Here is a 23,542-nt window from a genome sequence, read left to right as displayed (position 1 = left end):
GATCATATCATGAAATAAGTGAATATGCTCAATGAATGTAAGCATGCCATCACCAGCATCCAAACAAGAATATACAAAGAGGCATCCTATGCTTATAGCTAAACAAAAGCAAACAATTATGACATGTCTTAAAATCAGCAGGGGGAGAAATATGTAATGACCCTGAATGTTATTTTTGGAATTTTTATAAAATGACCATTTTACCTATCCTTTTAATTTCCTTGAGTCATTTTTGATTGGTACCGGTATTGATTTTTAGAATATCCTATGAAAAGTTAAGTTTTTGAAACTTTTGAGTTTTTCATAAGCTTTAAGTGTTCAAAAGAAGTATTTGGGGCCAACCAGAGCTATGGGTCTCAAAAGGGAATTCTATAAATTCTAGCAGCTCCGTAGTATTAAAATTGGTCTAGGAGAGTTAATGGAATGATATTTGTAGTTGCAACCAAGATTTGAGGTCTTGAGTTGAGAATTTGAGGAATTTTAGGTGAAGATTTGACTTTGGTCAACTTTTGTAGTTTCGATACTCGAAATAGAATTTCGATGACTCCGTTGGCTTTGAGGGATGGTTTTTGGTCTAGAAGAAGTGTTGGATGGATTTTTAGAGGTCCTGAGCCCATTTTGGTATTTTAAAGGCTTAATTTCGTTTAATTGCGACTTTTCAAGTTTCAGATTAAGAAAACCTCGAATTAGAATTCTAATGGTTCCATCAGCTCCAGAATAGCCAAATTAGGCTGATAGAATTGTTGGCATGACTATTGAGGCAATTTATAGGAGTTTGGGGCCATTTTGTGCTTTTGACTTTGAAAGTTAGCCTATGGTCGACTTTGGTCAACATTCTTGAAAAACACGTTGGAATGAAAATTCTAACAGGTCGATTAGTTCCAGAATGTTGATTTTGGTCTAGAACAACCCTTCGTTTGCTTTTTGAGGCTTCCAATCTAATCTCGAGGCCCATTGTGAAATATGGCTTAAAATGACACTTGGGTGTGGGATCCACTTTATATGAAAATGATCTCGTATGGGAATTTTGAATGCGCCATTGAGTTTGGAATATTGAATTTAGTGGAGTAGCATATCTGATTATTTTTATCTGGTTCCAAACGAACTCGGAGTACCCCATCAGAGAGTTTGGACATTTCCAAAATCTCTGTTGTAGTAAATCTTGTGCAAGCATCCCTTTTTTTGGGTTTTTGTTGCAACTTTAAAACCCTTTATCTTGGGCTATAAAGTTCCAAATTGGGTAATTCAAAAGGCAAATTTGTGATATTTTTAAGGAGAACGCATTGGGAGCTCGAAAATTGATTTGGGGCATTCGATTGAGGTAAAATCTTGATTCTAGTAGCTGCGATGTCCATTTTCAGAGTTAATTTTTGAATAACTTTGAGAATGTATTTCTTGGCCTATATAAATCCAATTTTAGCAATTCAAGGGTCTAAATTCAAGAGATTTTTATGAGGAATCTCGTGGTGAGTTCAAAAATGTGAGATGACGCTTCGTGAGGTAAGAAATCAATTTTTTCTACTGCCATAGTTATTTTTGGAGTTGAATTTTATTAAAATTGAAGAGGTTGTAACTTGGTCAATTAAACTTTATTTTTAGTGATTTTTTAGGCTAGATTGTGGAGTTTTTCCTGATTAAAAAGTTGTCAATTTTCCCCTTTTATTCAAATTCAGTGAATTATGATTTCATACTCATCCCGCATAGTTTTCCACCCCAGATTGTATTATATTGTTGATTTGTGAGTGTGGTCAACATTTAGAACTTATTTTTGGGCTCAAATCTAGAATTCCAGATGTAGGTCCCACATTCTCCATTTTAGTCCCCAAAATTGGTCCATCTTTGAAAATTATGAACTTATTGTCTAAATGACCGTAACTACATTGTGATTCTACTTTTGATAGTGTGATAGCATTCTGAGGCTATGCGGAAGGGAAATGCTTCGGCATAGTAATTTGAAGCTCGTGTGTTTAGCCTATAGGTAGGCTACAGTTTACCTTTCTTTAGATTGAACTGGAATATGTGAAAGAATGTTAAAATAGTTGGAATTTTGGTTGGATAGTTTTATTCTATATCTTAGGTGTTAGAAATTATGCTTTAAGCTTTTTATTGGGTTTTTTGGGTATTTGGAAGCATGTGTATCTTGTCGTTATTTGTTAGTATTGTAAGGAGAGTTAAATGAGTATGTTGTTGATACTGTGGAGTATGTTGGCCTTAGTATAGGATGTAAACTTACTTTAGATACCCCGGTATCGCTCCGATGGACTTAGATTCTTGTAGAATGGTGGAGCGGGCTAGTGCCTGGTTGTTTGGCCCTAGATAGTAGATACCCTTGCTCTTAAGAGCACCCTCATCCATCACTTGTCATAGTCATATATTTCAAGATACGTCGGCAATGCTAGATTTCATGTTCGTTTGGCTTCGACGCCGATTCAAATTTTGGTGGCATATGAGTTGACACATTGGGGAGGAGATTTTTGCTACTGTTGTTGTCTAGTTGGAAAGGAGAATATTTGGTACTAGGGGATGAATTATTTGTGAGTATCCAGGTACCTAGTCCTACCCTCTTTTCTTAATTATTGGAGAGCATCCGGGTACCCAACATTGGCCTCTGCCGGTTTGCTAGTATGACCAGTATCCAGGTACCCAGTCCTGGCCTCGATCATATTGATGTGTTACAGCGAGCATCCGGGTACCCAGTCCTAACCTCAACTGCACTGATATATTATGGCAAGCATTCACATACCCAGTCCCGACCTTATCCATATTGGACATTCGGGCGAGTATTTGGGTCCTAGTCCCAACCTCGACCCTTAAGGTACCCCTAGTTCGTTGACTCTTGGAGATTCTGGGTTTGAAAATAATATAGTTCTTCGGTTCCTAGACTCGTAAATTCTTGGTTCCTAGCCTTGGTAATTGTAGCTATTTTGTGTACTAGCGGGGTTATAAGGGTTCATCTGAGTTTTTATTTAATATGAGCACGATTGTCCCTATAAAGCTTATGGGGGCTCAGTTGCGTATAGTTAGTTGTAGCCCTCATAGATAGTACTCTTTTCACTTTAGATACTTATGTTGATTCCTATTTAGGCTTATTTCTATTTTTCATATTGTTTTCACCATTTCTGCTTAGTTGTCCAGTGATACCTACTGGGTACCTATTGTTTTGGTACTTATACTACACTCTACATCTACTTTAGTGATGTAGGACCGAGCACCATCTACCGCCATGGATAGACCAAGCCTGTTCCAGTCAGCTTCAGAGACTATGGTGAGCAATTGGCATTTTTAGATCATTTTTGTCTTCTTCAGTATAGATGACCCATCTTTTGGCTTTTGAGACTAGCCAATTGTTGTATATACTTCTGGTCCACTTTTAAGACTAGTACTTGTCTTTTATTTTGTAGCAGCTCTATACTTGTGACTTCCAGGTTCTGGGAGGGATCTTTAATTGTTTATATCATGTTTTGGTTTACTTTTGCTTATTCTTTTTGCTTATATTTACAATTCGCCACTCTTGTTTAGTTTCTTCTCTCAAACATATTACTTGAAGTTTTGGGTTAATGGGTTGGTTTACCTACTAGTGGGTTATAGTAGGTGTTATCATGACCTAAGGAATTGGATTGTGACAAGTTTGTATCAGAGCTCTAGATTCGTTGGTCTCACTTGTATAGAGATAATGTCTAGTAAAGTCTCACGGATGAGTGCAAAGATGTCTGTAACTCATCTTCGAAAGGCTATAGTTTTTCATTAGAAATATTCTCTATGTTGTATCATTTTGTGCAGTGTTGTGTCTTAGTGATTTCCTGAAATCTTATTTGTTCCACTCTTTCGTAGGGATGGTTCATATGCACAGTACCACTGATTGTGATGACGTACCAGGTCCTGGAAGGTCTAGAGGCCGACCTCGTAGGGTAGGTAGGAGAGAAGCACCAGCTCCCGACCAGAAGATGGAGCCAGTGATAGTAGAGGAGCATCAGAAAGCTCTCATTCCTCCTCAGCTGGAGGGGCCACCATGTAACACCCCAACTTTCTTTTTATGTTTTTTTTCTAAAGGATTTCCATTTGATCCATGTTATCTATGAAGTTTTATGTGAGTAGTGATGGTTGGAAATAGGTCTAGATGGATTTGGAATGAGTTGGAGGCCAAATAATGGGTCATGGTAATCAACCTACTTACGTAAGCTACCCACTTGGATGTCTTACATAACAAATATACTTGAGTACATGTCGAGATTAAGTATCAAGGATTTCATTAGTTCTTAAAGTGAGATGAGATTTCGAACCCACGAAAGAGGAATAAGGAGACGATGCACCTATTTGGAATGAGTAGGTGATGCACCTACTTGGACTAAGTAGGTGATACATCTACGTGGACAAAATAGGTGACGCACCTGCTTGGGTGGACCCCACCATATGGCATCTATGGGGTGGATACATGGAATGAGCTAGCGGCCTAAGAGTCAGACACATGTCACCCTTAGGGGCTGACACGTGTCACTCTCAAGAGAGAAGTATATAAGGTAACTAATGACCTAGGGTTCTCATTTGTTCATCTTTTACACTTGGAAACTTAGAGAAAATTTGAGAGAAAGCAAGAACAAGGGGATATTAACGTGCACACCACATATTTTAGCCAACTTGAGAGACCCATTTGTTAAAGTAAGATAGAGGTTATTTTTCTTATTAGCAAACCCATTTTTGGATGGAACTACCGTTAGTCATATTAGTATAACTACTTGTGTAAAGCTTCGTTTCGAGTGATTTAAGATGTTTTGGAAAGATATGTCATAGGTCTATAACTTTCATTTAGGATCTAAAACCCAGTTTGTCTTTTATCTTCTCAAAAAAGGATGATAAAGTATAGGGGAGGTGCTGCCCAAATTTTGTTTTGGAAATCCTACAGGGACTGCTGTTGGTATTTTGGGCATATATTTTTGTACAGAATTTTTGTAGGGGTGATTCGAAATTATATGAGACACTAAAACATATGTTTATAAATTTCATTTAGGACATAAAGCCTACTTCCCCTATTTACCCCTTCGAAACTGAGCAACAATACAAGACAATAGGTTGTCTAGAATTTCTTTTTTTGGTACTATAGGTTGATTTTTATTGATTTCATATTTAGTTTCGATATGATAAGATTCTTAAACTTAAGTAGGTATTTTATTGTGTATTTATGGTGTATATGCTCTTATAAAAGCTAAGGAAAATTGTTTGACGAAGTGAACTTTGGTTGGTCTATATCGTAGATGAATTGAACTCCTCGAGTTATGGTAGAACTTGTTATGTGCTAAAATGCCAAGGTTTGTGTATAAACTTGAACTTGGAATATTTTATTTTTCTGAAATTTTAAGTATTTTGATGGGTTGATTTCTTACTCCTTGTCTTGTATTATAGTATGACTATTATCTCAAGTATTGTAAAAATTTTGCTAAACCGCCCACTTGTATCAATTGCTTGATCATTTTGCATTCTTGTTGGGACTTTTTCCTTCTTATTATGGTGACTTGTCATTTATATTGGCAAGCCTCTCGATTCGGATCTTGCCCATCTTGACTTTGGATTTACATTTCGTCTTGATGATGGGGTTTCGTCGATTCTCAAGTATGAGTAGAAAGTCACTTTCAACATGGTTCTTGATTCTCTTGATATTGGATGACGACCCATCTTGATTTCGAGACTTCGGTCCATCTTGATATTGATTGTGCTTAGTGTGAAGGCATGACGTACCTATTGGGCAAAATTGATTATTTGACAACTCTTGTGAATTGAATTGTAAGCTTTATTGATACTTGAGCCTTCGAATATTAATATTGATATTTTAAAACTCTTTAAGGTTTGTATTCGATACTTTGATATACTTGTTCACTTGGGCTTACTTTTACCTTATTGAACCACCTGTGATGAACAAGGGAATTGAAGAATTTAATGGCTCTAAGCCCAAAGTTTATACACCTCTAAGCTTTATGCTTAGCGATAGTCATTTCCTATCATAGGTAATGTGAGGGACAAGATGTGAAGATGGCCATTTGGAGTAGACTTTTGGATCCCTTGTGAAGATCACATCTGCATGTGCATTTAGTTTTGTTAATATTTTGGGGACTTGTACAAGATACATGTGGCACTTATGTATGAAATTTTGAAGGCTTGTAAAAAACAAAACCATATGCTTGTAACTTGAACTGGGTGACTAGTTTTGCTATTTTTGGAGTGTGCTTTTAACTTAAATAATGTCAGGTACTGGGTTTATACTTTGACTTGTCATTATGCACAAAGGAAGATAATAGTTTCTTGATAATTACTAATTTGAGTTTTATGTATTTTATGGACCCGCAATGGTGTTGAATTGGAAATAGAATTTCAAAAATGTTTTCTAAATGTGTTGACTATTTGAGATTATAAAATAAAAAAAACTGTCTTTTGCTTCGTAAGTGGCATCCTCCCAAAGGGAATACTACAAGTATTGGTATCAGAGCCTAGGTTTATGATTCTAGGACTTTTGTTGTGACTTGTTGGTATACTGTTTATTTTTGTTACATGTTGTTTTTTTATATAGTGCATATGCATCATGTACATGTCCCTAATGCAATGTGATCTTCCCTTATAAGGAATTAAGTTGTGAAATCTTCTACTTCTAATAAACTTATGGAAGCCACTCGTGAGAGTTTAAATACCTCTAATGCCCAACTTCACCTACAAAAAAGGGTTGGGGAACATTTTTTTGATTCTAATCCTCCTAGTACAAGTGGATCTGAAACGAGAAGTAATCAGGGTACAAGAGTTGGGCCACAGGCTCAAATGAGTCATAGTGTCCCCATGTTGATTCCCCTTTTCAATAAATGACCAATTTCTTTCATCACATGGCTAGAAGAGTTCCTGAACCTGATGAACTGAACTTTGAGAAAATGAGAAAAATGGTTGGAGTTGACTTTGAAGGCACTGTTGACCCTACAGATGCGGAGCAGTTGTTAGAAAGGATTAAAAGAGTGTTCGAGCAGTTAGAGTGTTCAGATACTGCTAAATTTAAGTTTGTTATCTCACTATTACAAAAAATGCCTATGATTAGTGGGTAAGTGTACCGAATGCCAGGGCAAAACCTCCTGTTATTACTTGGAATGATTTTGTGAAAGAATTTTATAAGAAGTATGTCCCACCTGCATATCATAATGCAAAGAAAAAAGTTCTTAAATTTAGAGTAAGGAAGTATGTATATCGCTGAATATCAGTAGAAGTTTCTCAGGTTGTCCCGCTATGCTGGGGGTATTATTAATAATGAAAAAGATAAGTGCAAGTGATTCAAAGTCTTTAAATAATTCTATCAGAAAATCTGTGGCGGTCCTATAACATAAAAACTTTTGTAAATTAGTTTCATTTACTCTTACTTGGGAAAAGAGCGACAAGGAACAAACTGGTAGCAGTGAACACAAGTTCAGGAAAGCTTATGCAGATTTAAGAGGTCCATCAAAAAGAGGGAGGTTTGACAGTTCCACATCTAATACTTTTCGCAAGTTAACCCAACATAAGTAGAATAGATCAAGTTTCTCTACTGCCAACACTCCAAGCTATGGCTAAGGCAAGATTCGTATACCCACTTGTGCACAATATGGAAAGAATCATTTTGCTACTTGTAGAAGAGCTTTTAATACTTATTTTAATTATGGGAGTTTTGATTATAAAGTGAGGGATTGTCCTAATCCTAACCCCATTTTTTCTCAACGTACGGAAGGCTCAATTCAAAAACCTTTTACCACTTCCTCTCAAGGAAATAAAGGTGCAAGATCTAGAAACATACAAGCAATAGGTGCAGGTGAAGCCAATCCAGCTAGTGGGTCAAGAGCTACAACATGAACTTATGCAATGAGACAAAGGGATGACCAAGATGGAGCAGATGTGGTTGTTGGTAAATTTCAGTTATTCGACTTATGTGTTGTTATATTATTTGATCCTAGTTCTACACATTCATATGTTTGCTCATCATTGGCTTTTCCTAAAAATGTGAAATCTGTGAGACTCGACTGTGGGGTACTTGTCCAAATTCCTTTTGGTCAACAAGTTGTTTACAATCAAATCTATCGAGGTTGTCTCTTGGTGATTCAAAATCTAGTCTTCCTTGCTGATTTAATTAAAATGTCTTTCCAAGACTATGATGTCATTATTGGTATGGATTGGCTTTATAGATACCATGCGGTAGTTGATTGTAGGTCAAAGAGTGTGACCTTTAGAGCTCCTTTACCTTCACACATCATTGTTCAAGGTGAAAGATCATTGACATAAAATATAATCTCTGTCGTTGTGGCAAGGAAGATGGTTAGACAAAGTTGTGAAGCTTATCTTGCTCATATATTTGATGCATGCCTGGAAAGTCCAAGCCTTGAGGATATACCCGTGGTGTGTGAATTTCCTGATGTCTTCCCTAAAAATCTTTCTGGACTGCCCCTGAAAAGGAAGGTTGAATTTCCTATAGAAGTTGTTGCTGGAACTACTCCTATCTCTATGATGCCTTATTGAATGGCTCCAGCGAAACTGAAAGAGTTGAAAAATCAATTGTAAGAACTCCTTGAGAAAGGTTTTATTCGCTCGAGTGTTTCCCCCTGGGGAGCTCCTGTGCTATTTGTGAAAGAGAAATATAGGACTTTTAAGCTATGTGTTAATTACCGACAACTAAACAAGTAACCCTTAAGAATAAATTCTCACTGTCTAGGATTGATGATTTATTTGACCAGTTAAAAGCTGCTAGTTTGTTCTCAAAAATTGACTTAAGGTCTGGGTATTATCATCTGCGGGTGAGGGAACATGATGTCTCTAAAACTGCCTTTAGGACCCACTATGGCCATTATAAATTTTTGGTGATGCCATTTGGGTTGACGAATGCTCCCGCGATATTTATGGATTTGTAGTAGTTTTTGTCGATGATATTTTAATATACTCCAAGAATAGTGAAGATCATAGAAAGCATCTTCGAATTGTTTTGCAAATACTTCAAGAGAATAAGCTTTATGCCAAGCTTTCTAAATGTTACTTTTGGCTTAGTGAAGTGGCCTTTCTGGGACATATTGTGGCGGCAATAGGTGTGAAAGTGGATCTTAGTAAAATTCAAGCTATTGTTAAAAGGAAACCACCTAAAAGTTCAACTGAAGTACGGAGTTTCTTGGGTTTAGTGGGATACAATAGATGGTTTGTCAAAGGCTTCTCCATTATAGCCTCCACTTTGACTAAACTCTTGAGGAAGGATGTCAAGTTTGTATGGGATGACAAATGCCAGTAGAGTTTTGAAAAGCTCAAATCCTTATTAACACAAGCTCTTATACTTACTCCACCAACTGAAGGGAAGGAACATGTGATATATAGTGATGCCTCTCATTGTGGTTTGGGTTGTGTCTTGATGCAATAAGGGAAAGTGGTTGCGTATGCTTCCCGAAAATTTAAACCATATGAATTGAACTATCCTACTCATGACCTTGAGCTCACTGCCATAGTATTTGCCTTAAAAATTTAGAGGCATTACTTATATAGAGAAAAGTGTCACATATTTAGTGATCATAAGAGTTTGAAGTACTTGGGTACACAGAAAGAGTTAAATTTGAGGCAACGTAGATGGATTGAAATCATTAATGATTATGACTGCATGATCGATTATCATCTGGGTAAAGCCAATGTGGTAGCAGATGCTCTAAGTCGTAAAGCCCTTGCTAGTTTATCGCTAAGCCACTTGCCTTTGTTTGTTAAATTGAGAGCCATGAATGTTTGTCTTGCATTTAACTCCAAGGGATCTATTGTTGCTGGTTTTCAAGTCAAACTAGTTCTACTTAAACAGGTGAAAGAAGCACAAAAGTTAGATGAGAAGCTAGTGAAATTGATCAAAGAAGCTCAAATTGGAGAAAAGCTTGATTTTAAATTAAGGGAGGATGGTGTTCTACTTTATCAAAACAGGTTATGTGTCCCTAAAGATGACAATTTGAGAAAAGAAATTTTGGATGAAGCACATACTTCACCATATGCAATACATCCTAAAGGTACTAAAATATTCCAAACCATTAAAGAACACTACTGGTGGAATGGTATAAAGAAGGACATTGAGGAGTTTATTTCTAGATACTTTGTCTATTAACAGATAAAGGCCGAGCATCGAGTCCTGACTAGTTTGTTACAACCCTTGTCGATACCTGAGTGGAAATGGGAAAGAATAATTATGGACTTTATTTCTGGGCTTCCACGCACTCAAAGAAATCATGATGAAATTTGGGTTATAGTTGATAGGCTAACCAAAAGTGCTCATTTCTTAGACATCAAGGTGGACTACCCACTTGAACGTTAAGCAGAATTGTATGTTGAGGAAATTGTGAGGTTACATGGAGTTTCTGTTTCTATTGTATCTGATCGAGACCCAAGGTTTACATCTATATTCTGGACTAGATTGCAGGAAGCTTTGGGCACTAGGTTGAACTTTAGTACATCTTTCCATACTCAGAAAAACGATCAATCCAAGAGGGTGATTAAAATCTTGGAAGATATGCTTTGAGCTTGCATTATGGAATTTAAAGGTAGTTGGGACAGACACCTAGCCTTGATAGAATTTTCTTATAATAATAGCTACCAATAAAGTATAGGAATGCCTACATACGAAGCCTTATATGGGATAAAGTGTAGAACCCCTCTTTGCTGGAGTGAAGTTAGTGAACGAAAACTGGTTGATCCTGAGATTATGCAACAAACTGAAGATAAAGTAAAAGTCATCAAGGATCGTCTAAAAATTGCTTCAGATAGACAAAAGTCTTATGCTGATCTTAAAAGGTGTGAAATTAAATATCAAGTAGGAGATAAGGTATGTTTAAAGGTTTCTCCATGGAAAAAGATTATGAGATTTGGCCAAAAAGGAAACCTTAGTCCTCAATTTATTGGACCATATGAAGTACTTGAGATAGTTGGTCCAATTGCATATAAATTTTCTCTTCCATCAGAATTAGATAAGATCCACAATGTCTTCCATATTTCTATGCTTAGAAAATATCGCTCAGATCCATCTCATGTTCTTCCTATCGAATCGATTGAGATAAGTCCTAACCTGACATATAATGAGGAACCTATCCAAATCTTGGCCCGTGAGACAAAAGATCTTAGAAACAAGTAAATTCCTTTAGTAAAAGTCCTTTGGAGGAATAATTCTGGCAAAGAAGCTACCTGGGAGCGAGAAGAGGATATGCGAATTCAATATCCACATTTGTTTTGAGTATAAGGTAAATTTCAAGACAAAATTTCTTAAGGGGTGGAGAGTTGTAAAACTGCAATTTTTTTTTTATGTTTTTTTCTTAAGGATTGCCATTTGATCCATATTATCTATGAAGTTCTATGTGAGTAGCGATGGTTGGAAATAGGGCTAGAGGGATTTAGAAGGAGTTGGAGGCCAAATAATGGGTCATGGTAATCAACTTACTTGCATAAGCTACCGACTTGGATATATTACATGACAAAGCTACTTGAGTACATGTCGAGCTTAAGTATCAAGGATTTCATAGGTGCTTAAAGTGAAACGAGATTTCAAAACCACGAAAGGGAAATAAGGAGACGACACACCTATTTGGAATGAGTAGGTGATGCACTTACTTGGACTAAGTAGGTGATGCACCGACTTAGACCAAGTAGGTGATGCACCTACTTGGGTGGACCCCACCTGCTATGTGGCAGCCATAGGGTGGATGCATAGAATAATCTGGCGGCCTAAGAGTCGGACACGTGTCACCCTTAGGGGCTGACACGTATCACTCTTAAGGGAGAAGTATATAAGGCAACTAATGACTAAAGGTTCTCATTTGTTCATCTTTTACACTTGGAAACTAAGATAAAATTTGAGAGAAAGCAAGAACAAGAGGGGATTAACGTGCACAACACATATTTTAGCCCACTTGAGAGACCCATTTGTTAAGGTAAGATTAAGGTTCTTTTTCTTGTTAGCAAATCCATTTTTTGATCGGACCCACTCAAAAATTTCTTGTTTTGATAGTTTGGGCTGATTTTTACTGATTTCATGTTTAGTTTCGATATGATGAGACTATTAAACTTAAGTAGGTATTTAATTGTGTATTTAAGGTATATATGCTCTTATACAAGCTACGAGGAATTGTTTGATGAAGTGGACTTTGGTTGGTCTATGGCGTAGATGAATTAAACTCCAAGAGTTGTGCTAGAACTTGTTATGTGCTAAAACGCCAAGGTTTGTATGTAAACTTGAACTTGGAATATTTTATTTTTCTGATATTTTAAGTATTTTGATGGGTTGTTTCCTTTCTCCTTGTCTTGTATTATGGTATTACTATTACCTCAAGTATTGCAAAACTTTCGCTAAACCGTCCATTTGTATGAATTGCTTGATCATTTTGCATTCTTGTTGGGAATTTGTCCTTCTTGTTACGGTGACTTATAATCGATATTTGCATGCCTCTCGATTTGGATCATGCCCATCTTGACTTTGTATTTACATTTCATCTTAACGATGGGGTTTCGTCAATTCTCGAGTATGAGTGGAAAGACACTTTCAACATGGTTCTTGATACTTTTGATATTGGGTGACAACCCTTCTTGATTTCGGGGGTTCGGTCCATCTTGATATTGATTATACTTAGTGTGAAGGCATGACGTACCTATTGGACGAAATTAATTATTTGACAACTCTTGTGAATTGAATTATAAACTTTCTTGATACTTGAGCCTTCGAATATTAATATTAATATTTTGAAACTCTTCAAGGTTTGTATTCGATACTTTGATATACTTGTTCACTTGGGCTTACTTTTACCTTATTGAACCACCTGCGACGAATAAGGAAATTAAAGAATTTAATGGATCCAAGCCCAAAGTTTATACACCACTAAGCTTTATGCTTAGCGATAGTCGTTTTCTATCATAGGTAATGTGTGGGACAAGATGTGAAGATGGCCATTTGGAGTAGACTTTTGGATCCCTTGTGAAGATCACATCTTCATGAGCATTTAGTTTTGTAAATATTTTGGGGACTTGCACAGGATACATGTGGCACTTATTTATGAAATTTTGAAGGCTTGTGAAAACAAAACCATATGCTTGTAACTTGAACTAGGTGACTAGTTTTGCTATTTTTGGGGTGTGCATTTAACTCAACTCATGCCATGTGCTAGGTTTATATTTTTACTTGTCATTATGCACAAATGAAGATAATAGTTTTGTGATAATTACTAGTTTATGTTTTGTGTATTTTATGGACCCGCAATGGTGTTGAATTGGAAATAGAATTTCAAAAAAGTTTTCTAAATATGTTGATTGTTTGACATTATATAAAAAACTGTCTTTTGCTTCATAAGTGGCATCCTCCCAAAGGGGATGCTACACACCAACATCTACACAACCCCCAGCCGTACCAATTATGACCCCAGTACTGCAGGCAGTGATTGTGCAGCTTCTCGCAACTATTGAGGTTGTACCACAGGTCTTAATACCAATAGATGACATACTAGCACTGCGGGATCTGCCCACCCAGCCAATACTTGAGATTCAGCCACCTTCACTAGTTGTTACATCCCTGCCAGCAGGTCCAGAGGGTGTGATGTCATTATAAGAGCAGAAGATATTAAGGGTATTTTAGAGGCTGTCACCCCTTATATTTTCTAGAGCCATTGGCGAGGATGCCATAGAGTTCTTGACTACCTGTCAGGAGCATCTCCATTCCTAGGGTCTTATAGAGTCTAGAGGCACTGACTTCACTGCTAACCAGTTCAGAGGGGCAGCCAGACAGTGGTTGCGCTCTTATTTGAAGTCCATTCCAGTTGGGCCAACATCATTGACATAAGCCCAGTTCTCAGAGACTTTCCTGGCTCAATTAGAGCAAGGCCACATGACGATTGCCAAGTACAAGACATATCCTCACATGCCACTATGATTCTACCCATTGACAAGGAGCAGGTACAATGTTTTATTTAAGGATTGAGACCTTACCTGAGGTTAGGGACCGAGCACTTGGTATCCACAGGCCGCTCTTTTCTGGATGTAGTGAATCATAACCACACAATTAAGATTATTTATCTCTAGGCCCAAGGGGTCAGTGGTAAGAGGCTTAGACATTAGGGCAGCTACAGTAGGTCTCACTCAAGGGGCCATGATGGTTATAACAGGACCCGCCAGTAGTTCTAGTAGGATAGGTACCAGCTGGGTCAGTCGAGCTAGCCGGTTCAGGTTGCCCTGCCAGCAGTTGAGGGTAATCATCCCCATTTGAGGGGTTCCACCAAAGGGCAGAGCTCGAAGGGATCAGATTCGCTTAACTTTCTATTGCAGAAGAGTTATCACGGGCCACTCAACTTTAGAATTCTTTGATTGTGGCTCATTAGAGCACTAGGCTAGAGAGTGTCCCGGTCGAGCTAGACCATTGGCAGTAGCCCCACCTCTACTATGAGGTATAGATCGGGGTCACAACCACAACGATGGTGAGTAGGGTATTCGGGGAGGTCCTCACGGAGGTAGGTCAGGTGGCAGGGTGAATGGTCATGGAAGAGGCTGACAGGGCCAGTTCTATGTTGCTCTGGCAAGGGCAGAGGCTGAGGGATTAGATGATGTTATTATAGGTACTATCCTTATTTGTCAGCAGACTGATTCATCTTTATTTGATCCACGTTTGACGTATTCCTATGTATCTATAATTTTGCTCCACATTTGGGTATTTTTTATGAGTCACTTGGGGTCCCATTGCATGTTTTGACCTCAGTAGGGGATTCTTTATTAGTGGATCACATTTGTATATCCTGTGCGATGACTAGAAGGGGCATGAGACTCAGGAAGATCTTATTTTACTTGATATTTTAGACTTCGATGTTATTCTTAGCATGGATTGTCTATCCCCTCATCATGCGATTTTGGACTATTATACCAAGACTGTTACATTATCCATGCCTGGAATTACCCTGGTCTTATGGTAAGGCATTTATAGTCACTTACCAACTGGGATCATATCCCTTATGCTGGCCCGATGGCTAGTTGCATCCGGGTGCTTGGCATACTTAGCGTATGTTCATGATGTGTACAATGAGGCCCCTACTATTTATTTAGTCCCTGTGGTTAGGGAGTATACTAATATCTTCTCTACTGACTTACCTTTCCTACCCTAGAGAGAGATATTCACTTTGCCATAGATTTGGAGTTGGGAACTAAGCCCATTTATATAGCACCTTACCGTATGACCCCTACAAAGCTCAAGAAACTCAGTGTGCATCTTGAGAATCTTCTAGGTAAGGGATTTATTCACCCGAGTGTGTCACTATGGGGTGCACCCATCTTATTTGTTAAGAAAAAGGATGGGACTATGTGGATGTGTGTTGATTATAGGAAGTTGAATAAGGTGATGGTGAAAAATCATTACCCCATAACTTATATCGATGATCTATTTGACCAGCTTCAGGGTGCAACCGTGTTTTCTAAGATTGACTTGAGGTTCGACTACCACTAGTTGCGGATTAGAGCAGCCGACATTCCTAAGACAACTTTTCAGAATCGCTATGGCTACTATGAGTTCGTTGTGATGTCTTTTGGGCTTACCAATGCCCCTGTATCTTTTATGGGACATATAACTTGAGAATTCATGCCTTATCTTGACTCCTTCATGATTATATTTATCGATGGTATACTGGTATACTCGCGGAGTAGGGAGGAGCATGCGCAGCACTTAAGGGTTGTTCTCTAGACTTTGAAAGATTAGCAACTTTATGCAAAATTCTCAAAGTGCGAGTTTTGGTTGGATTTTATGGCATTTTTGGCCCATGTGGTGTCCATAGAGGGTATCAGGGTGGATCCGATGAAAATTGAGGCTATTCATTGTTGGGCTAGGCCCACATCTGTTATGGAAATTCAGAGCTTCATTTGATTGTCTGGGTATTATAGATGATTCACTAAAGTTTTCTCCACTATTTTAGCCCTATTAACCCATTTGACCCGCCAGGATGTTCTATTTGTATGGTCCGAGGAGTGTGAGCCAAGCTTTTGAAAGCTTAAATAGTTGCTTACCACGGTTCCTATTCTGACTCTTCTAGTTTAGGGTGACATCTTTTTGGTATATTATGATACCTCTGGTGTAGGTCTTGGGCCAAGTTATTGCTTATGCTTCCAGATAGTTTAGAGTGCATGAGCGCAATTACCCAACTCATGACTTGGAACTAGCTGTGGTAGTTTTTATGCTCAAGATGTGGAGGTACTACTTATATAAATTCTATTGCGAGATATATAAAAATCACCATAGCTATAGTACATTATGAGTCAGAAGGATTTTAATTCTAGATAGCGACACTAGATTGAGAAACTAGCCGATTATGACATCTCTATCCTCTACCACCAGGGTAAGGCGAATGTAGTAGCGGATGCTTTGAGCCGAAAGATGAGGAGTATAGGTAGTTTAACTTACTTATTTGTTGCGGAGCGACCCCTAGCCTTAGGCATCCATTCTTTAGCTAATCGGATGGTTAGATTGGACATCTCAAATTTTGGACATATTTTGGCTTTTTTAGGAGCTCAATCATCTCTACTGGACCAGATTCATGGCTGATAGTTTGAGGATAGAGCAATGGTAGAGCTTTGAGAGTTAGTATTGAAAGAAGAGGGTGGAAAGTATTTATAGATTCGGATAGGATACTATAGTTCGATGGTCGCCTCTGTTTTCCCAGAGATGGAGACTTCATTCAGTTGATCCTTCGCGAGGCCCACAATTCCAAGTACTCTATCCATCCAGGCACGGTGAAGATGTATTAGGATTTTAGATAGCATTACTGGTGGTGTGGTATAATGAGAGATATAGTTATGTATCCTATTGATTAAGTTTCCAACAGGTTAAGGCTGAGCATCAGCAGCCTGGTGGAGTCTTTTAGAGATTACCCATTCTCGAATGGAAATAGGAACAGATTACCATAGACTTTATGATGGGATTGCCTCGGACATCCAGAGGTTATGATGGTATTTGGTTCATTATTGATTGATTGACCAATTCAGGGCATTTCTTGCTAGTATAGTCCATTTTTACTACAGATCATCTAGCTCGAATCTATATTCAGTATGTGGTCCATTTGCATAGGGTACTAATGTCCATTATATCAGATAGGGGATCTTAATTTACTTCCAATTTTTGGAGTTCCTTTGAGAAAGAGTTAGGCACCCGATTTGATCTTAGCACGGTATTGCATCTACAGATCGAAGGTCAGTTAGAGCGTACAATTTAGGTTCTGGAGGATATGCCGCAAGCTTGTGTATTAGAGTTTGAGGGTCATTGGGAGCATTACTTTCCTTTGGCAGAGTTTGCATACAATAACAGCTACAATTTTAGTATTCAGATGGCCCCGTTCAAGGCCTTATATGGTAGGTGTTGTTGCACAGTAGTTGGTTGGTTTGAGTTTTTAAGAGCCTGGGATGCATAATATAGATTTACTTCGGGATACCATAACGAGAGTCTGAGTTATTTAGGATAAGCTGAGGATACCTCAGAGTAGGCACCAGAGTTATGCTAATCGCAGGCATCGACCTTTGCACTTCAAAGTGGGAGATAAGATTCAGCAGGCGGGGTAAGCTTAGCCCCAGGTATATCAGGCCCTTTGATATTCTGAGGAGAGTCGGAGAGTTTGCTTATGAGTGAGCTTTGCCACTAGTATTTTCAGCTATACACCTTGTTTTTCATATTTCTATGCTATGCCGGTACATTCCAGATGAGTCTCACATTCTTCAGTATGATTTTGTTGAGTTGGATGATCGTCTGACTTTTGTTGAAGCGCCGATTTTTATTCTAGCTAGAGATGTTTGCCAACTTTGTTCTAAGTCCATCCCTGTGGTTAAGGTCCATTGGCTCCATCGTCCGATCGAGGAGGCTACATGGGATATCGAGCAGGAAATGCAGGAGCAATTCCTCAACTTAGTTGGCCTTTCAGGTATACCGTTGTCTATACTTTCGCAGACGAAAGTTCTTTTAGTAGTGGATGTTGTAATGACCCTTAAGGTCATTTTTGTAATTTTTGTAAAATGACCATTTACCCTTCTTTTAGTTTCCCTGAGTCATTTTGGATTGGTACCGAGTGTTGATTTTTAGAAATTTCTATGAAAAGTTATGTCTTTGAAGATTTTGAGTTTTCATAAGCATTAAATGTGCAAAAGTAGTATTTGGGGCCAATCAGAGCTACGAGTCTCGGAATAAAATTTTGTCGATTCTAGTAGCTCCATAATGTCAAAATTGGCTTGGGAGAGTTTATGGAATCAGTTTTGGAGTTGCAACCAAGATTTGAGGTATTGAGTTGAGAATTTGAAGAATTTTAGGCCAAGATTTGACTTTGGTCAACTTTGAAGTTTCAGTGCTTGGAATGGATTTCGACAACTCTATTGGATTCGGGGGATGGTTTTTTGTCTAAAAAAAGATGGTTTTTGGTCTAGAAGAAGTGCTGGCTGAATTTTTAAAGGTCCCGAGTTCATTTTGGTATTTTGAATGCCTAAGTTGGTTTAGTTGTAACTTTTTGAGTTTTGGGTCAAAGAGACCCCGAATTCAAAGTTGTATGGTTTCATCGGCTCCGTAATGGCCAAATTAGGCTAGTATCATTATTAGCATGACTACCGAGGCAATCGATACGAGTTTGGGGCCATTTGGCGCTTTAGAGTTTGAAAGTTAGCCTATGGTTGACTTTGGTCAACATTCTTGAAAAACATGCTTGAATGAAAATTATGACTGTGTGGTTAGTTCTGAAATGTCAATTTTAGTCTTGAATGACCCTTTGTTCGCTTTTTGAGGCTTCCGATCTAATCTTGAAGACTATTGTGGAATGTGGTTTAAAATGTCACTTAGGTGTGGGATCCACTTTTTATTAAAATGATATCGTATGGGAATTCCAAATCCTCAATTGAGTCCAGAACGTCGAATTTAGTAGAGTATCATAATTGGTTTATTTTTATTGGGTTTTCAATGAATTCCGAGCAGCCCATCAAAAAATTTAGACTTTTCAAAAATATGTGTTGCAGAAAATCTGGTGCAAGCAGCCCCTTTTTTAGGGTTTTTGTCTCAACTTTAAAACCCTTTATCTTGGCCTATAAATCTCCAATTTGGGTGATTCAAAAGGCAAATTTGTGATATTTTTTTAGGAGAACACATTGGGGCATCGGAAACTAGTTTGGGGCATTTGGTTAAGGTAAAATCTTGATTCTAGTAGCTGCGATGTCCATTTTTGGAGTTAATTTTTTAATAACTTTGAAAATTTATTTCTTGGCCTATATTAACCCGATTTTAGCGATTCAAGGGTCTGAATTCAAGTTATTTTCATGAGGAATCTTGTGGTGAGCTCATAAAAGCGAGAAGAGGCTTCAGATGAGGTAAGAAATTCAATTTTTGCTACTGCCATAGTTATTTTCGAAGTAGAATTTTATTGAAATTGTGGAGGTTGCATCTTAGTCAATTGAACTCCATTTTTAGTGAATTTTAAGGCTAAATTGTGGAGTTTTTCACAAGAAACGTCATGGTATAATTTTTTTGGAACGCGAGGGTCTCATTTTTTTTCAAAATTCACTGATCAAAATGTTGTCAATTTATCCCTTTTATTCGAATTCGGCGAATTATGGTTGCATGCTCGTCACATGGAGAATCCCACCCTGAATTGTGTTATATTATTAATTTGAGAGCCTGAGCTGACATTTATAACCTATTTTGGGCTCAAATATGGAATTTCATATACGGATCCCATATTTTCCATTTTAGACCCCAAAATTGGTCTGTCTCTGAAAATTATGAACTTAGTGTCTAAACGACCGTAACAATGTTGTAATTCTATTTTTGATAGAGTGATAGCATTTTGAGGCCGTTCAAAAGGGAAAAACTCTGACACCGTGATTTAAAGCTCGCGTGTTTAGCCTACAAGTAGGCTACAATTTACCTTTCTTTAGATTGAGCTGAAATGTGTGAAAGCATGTTAAAATAATTGGAATTTGGGTTGGGTAGTTTAATTGTATATCTTAGGTATTAGAAATCATGCTTTAGGATTTTTATCGGGTTTTTCGAATATTTGGAAGCATGTGTATCTTGTTATTATTTGTTAGTATTGTAAGGAGAGTTGAATGAGCATGTTGTTGATACTATGGAGTATGTTTGCCTTAGTATTAGGATGTAAACTTGCATTAGATGCCTTGGCGTCGCTCCGAAGGACTTAGATTCTTGTAGAATGGTATAGCGGGCTAGTGTCTGATAGTTTGGACTTAGCTAGGCGATACCCTTGCTCTGAAGAACACCCTGATCCATCACTCGACATAGTCATAGCTTTTGAGATACGTCGGCAATACTAGATTTCATGATTGTTTGGCTTCGGCTTCAGTTTAAGTTTTTGCGGCATATGAGTTGAAATTGGGGAGGAGATTCTCGATACTATTGTTGTTTAGTTAGAAAGGATAATATTCGGTACCAAGGGATGAATTATCTGTGAGCATCCGAGTACCCATTCCCTCCCTCTATTCTGAATTACCAGAGAGCATCCAGGTACCCATTCCTGGCCTCAATCATATCGATGTATTATGGAGAGCATCGAGGTACCCAGTCCCATCCTCGACCGTACCGATGTACTATGGTAAGCATTCGGCTACCCTATCCCGGCCTTGGCTATGTTGGACATTTGGACAAGCATCTGGATCCTAGTCCCAATCTCGACCCCTAAGGAACCCCTAGTTTGTTGACTCTTGGAGATTCTAGATTTGAGATTATTCATTTCTTCGGTTCTTGGCCTCGTAGATTCTTGGTTCCTAGCCTTGGTAGCTGTAGCTATTCTGTGTACTCGGTGGTCTTATGGGGGTTTGTCTGGATTTTTATTTAACTTGCGCACGAGTGTCCCTGTTGAGCTTATAGGGGTATAGTTAGCTGTAGCCCTCGTAGATAGTACTCTTTTTACTTTAGATGCTTATGTTGATTCCTATTTAGTCTTATTCCTATTTCTAAAGGTGGCATACTTCACATCAATGAATAAGACTCCACTTGACACATCATGTTAGGCTCCCTAGGACACCTTTAACATTGTGCTCTAATACCAAATTTGTCACAATCCAAGCTAGGCCTTAGGCGTGACACAAACATCGAAATCTCGAAGGACTCTAACCTAGCCTCTTTGCATACAGCTAATTTATAAGGTAAGTAAATATATCAATGAAAAGCCATAAAGCGGAAGATAAGTCATAAAAAAAGAGTCTCAACATAAAGAGAGTATAATTTCAAAACCATCTTACATGCCTCTTCTTCTATTAGGTAGGTCTTAGGACATGTTCCTAGCTCACCAAAATGTACGAATCAAAGTATAATGGAAACATAGGAAAAAGCATAAATGTTGTATCCACAGAACATGAGACTCATCAATGACAAACTACCAATAGACAACTCTAGCCACTAGTGGGAGGAGCATAATTCTCGGACCCTTTATTATGATACAATATTGACCAAAAGTATGTGTTAGTAAATCAAATACTACAATACTGACCAAAAGTATGTATTAGTACATAAAATGCACTAAGTATATGAGAATCATGCATGAACAACGATAATAGGAAATAGTCAATATGAACATGGGATGCATGAACAATATTTTAAAACATGAGTAAAACTTGAAACCATTTGAATATCATATCTTAATCATATGTCTAATGCATCATAAATATCATGAGAACTTATACCATTTCATAAACATGTGGAATATTAAAAGTCATTGTGAGAGTCATAAGTCTTTGTGAGAGATACTATTAACAGACATAAACCATGTGAGCTATAACATGAAGACTGATGTTTTCCTTACACAACGAGAGGGGGAATCCATACTTGCAAAAGTAAGAACCATAACATCGCCTAAGTGGATCCACTAAAATACTAAGGAATCAAGCCTCAACAAATGGGTGACCCTTTCTAAGGAATCAAGCCTCTACTAACGGGTGATCCTTATTCCTATGGTGGTACGTAGTTATAGGACAATGGGTTTTCTAAGGAATAGCTCCTAAATATCATGATCATAATATAATTCATATATACACTTTCCTTTTCTAAGAATCTAAATCTTGATTTCTTTCATATTGTGAGAAAACCTGTCATAACCTTTATACTTGCTTGAGAACATACTTGAAATCATAATTCATCTTCATAATAAACTATTCATAAATCCCTCATCAATCCATGATCATAACTTTATAAATTCATACTTGAAAATAGCATAATACATGGATCCATGAAAACTCAATTAAAAATATGCAATTTAACTTGAAACATGCATGAATATACAATTGGAATTAAGTAAAAATATAATTGTATTGATGTCACAATCCAAGCTAGGCCATAGCTGTGACACGGTGATTAGGATTCCTAAAGAAACCACAACCAAATAACGTAGTATATCATAAACATACATAAGATAATAATATGCGGAAATTCATACGAAATCTAAGATTATAGCACATCTAGAATGAAGCAAGACAATATATACTCCATACACATATCCAACATGCCTCCACATGAACTAACATAGGCAGGGACTAGGACATGTTCCTAGCTCACCCTCAAAGAAAAGAAATGACATAACATGAAGTAGTATCAAAGTACCATCATAGTTAACAATGACAAGAAAAGGAAAGATAGACTCACTTTGCCTTCTGATCATGAGGACTCACTACACAATCTTCGACAAGTCACCAACTAGCCACGAGAAGAAGATGGCATGTGTGTCCCTATATTGTGATATAATTGTTGGAAATGAAATATATATTAGTATGTTTGAATGTTCTAAGCATGTAGGCAATGTAATGTATACTAAAACCATGTTGTGGAAATTGCCATTTCAAATATCATGATAGAAGAGGTAGTAAAATCATAAGTAGACATAAGAAGGATCAATGCATAATAAAACATAAGAGTATATGTAAAAATAAAGGATATGATTAGCTAAGTAAATAATCATTAGGACAATACATATGTGGGATATAACTGTAATCGACATTAAGACCATACGAGCTATAACATGGAATCTCGGTGTCTCTCCATATAACGAAAAAAGGGAAATCTACTTGAAAAGGTAGACTCTGACCCGCTAAACGGGTAATCATGTTATGTGGATCCACTAGCTATGACATATTCATAATAATTCTATGGTGGCAACATAGTTAAGGAACTAAATATTGCTATTAAGGATCACTTTGGTAGAGTCCCCACCTCAAAGTCCTCTTAGTGCTAAGTCAACATCTCAGGGAATACATATCATTATCATAAATCATACTTACCATAAATCATAAGCTTTTCATAATTCATAATTCATAAAAAGACTTGGTCATAAGAATAGCTCATTATCATGTTATTCATATAATATGGGTATATTCCTTCCATCATTAGACTCTTAAGTCATCATAAAGGATATTAAGTCACTTTGGGTTTTAAATCACCTCTAAGGATTTTAATTCACCCTTTCATTAGGGTCTTAAGTCATCTCTATGGATCTTTAGTCACCCTTTCATTAAACTTACTTGAACACTTGATATTCCAAAATCATGCATTGTAGTTGAAATT

The sequence above is a fragment of the Solanum dulcamara genome, chromosome 9 (genome assembly GCF_947179165.1).
Source record: "Solanum dulcamara chromosome 9, daSolDulc1.2, whole genome shotgun sequence".
Lineage (NCBI taxonomy): Eukaryota > Viridiplantae > Streptophyta > Magnoliopsida > Solanales > Solanaceae > Solanum > Solanum dulcamara.
Note: the sequence above shows the minus strand (reverse complement) of the source record.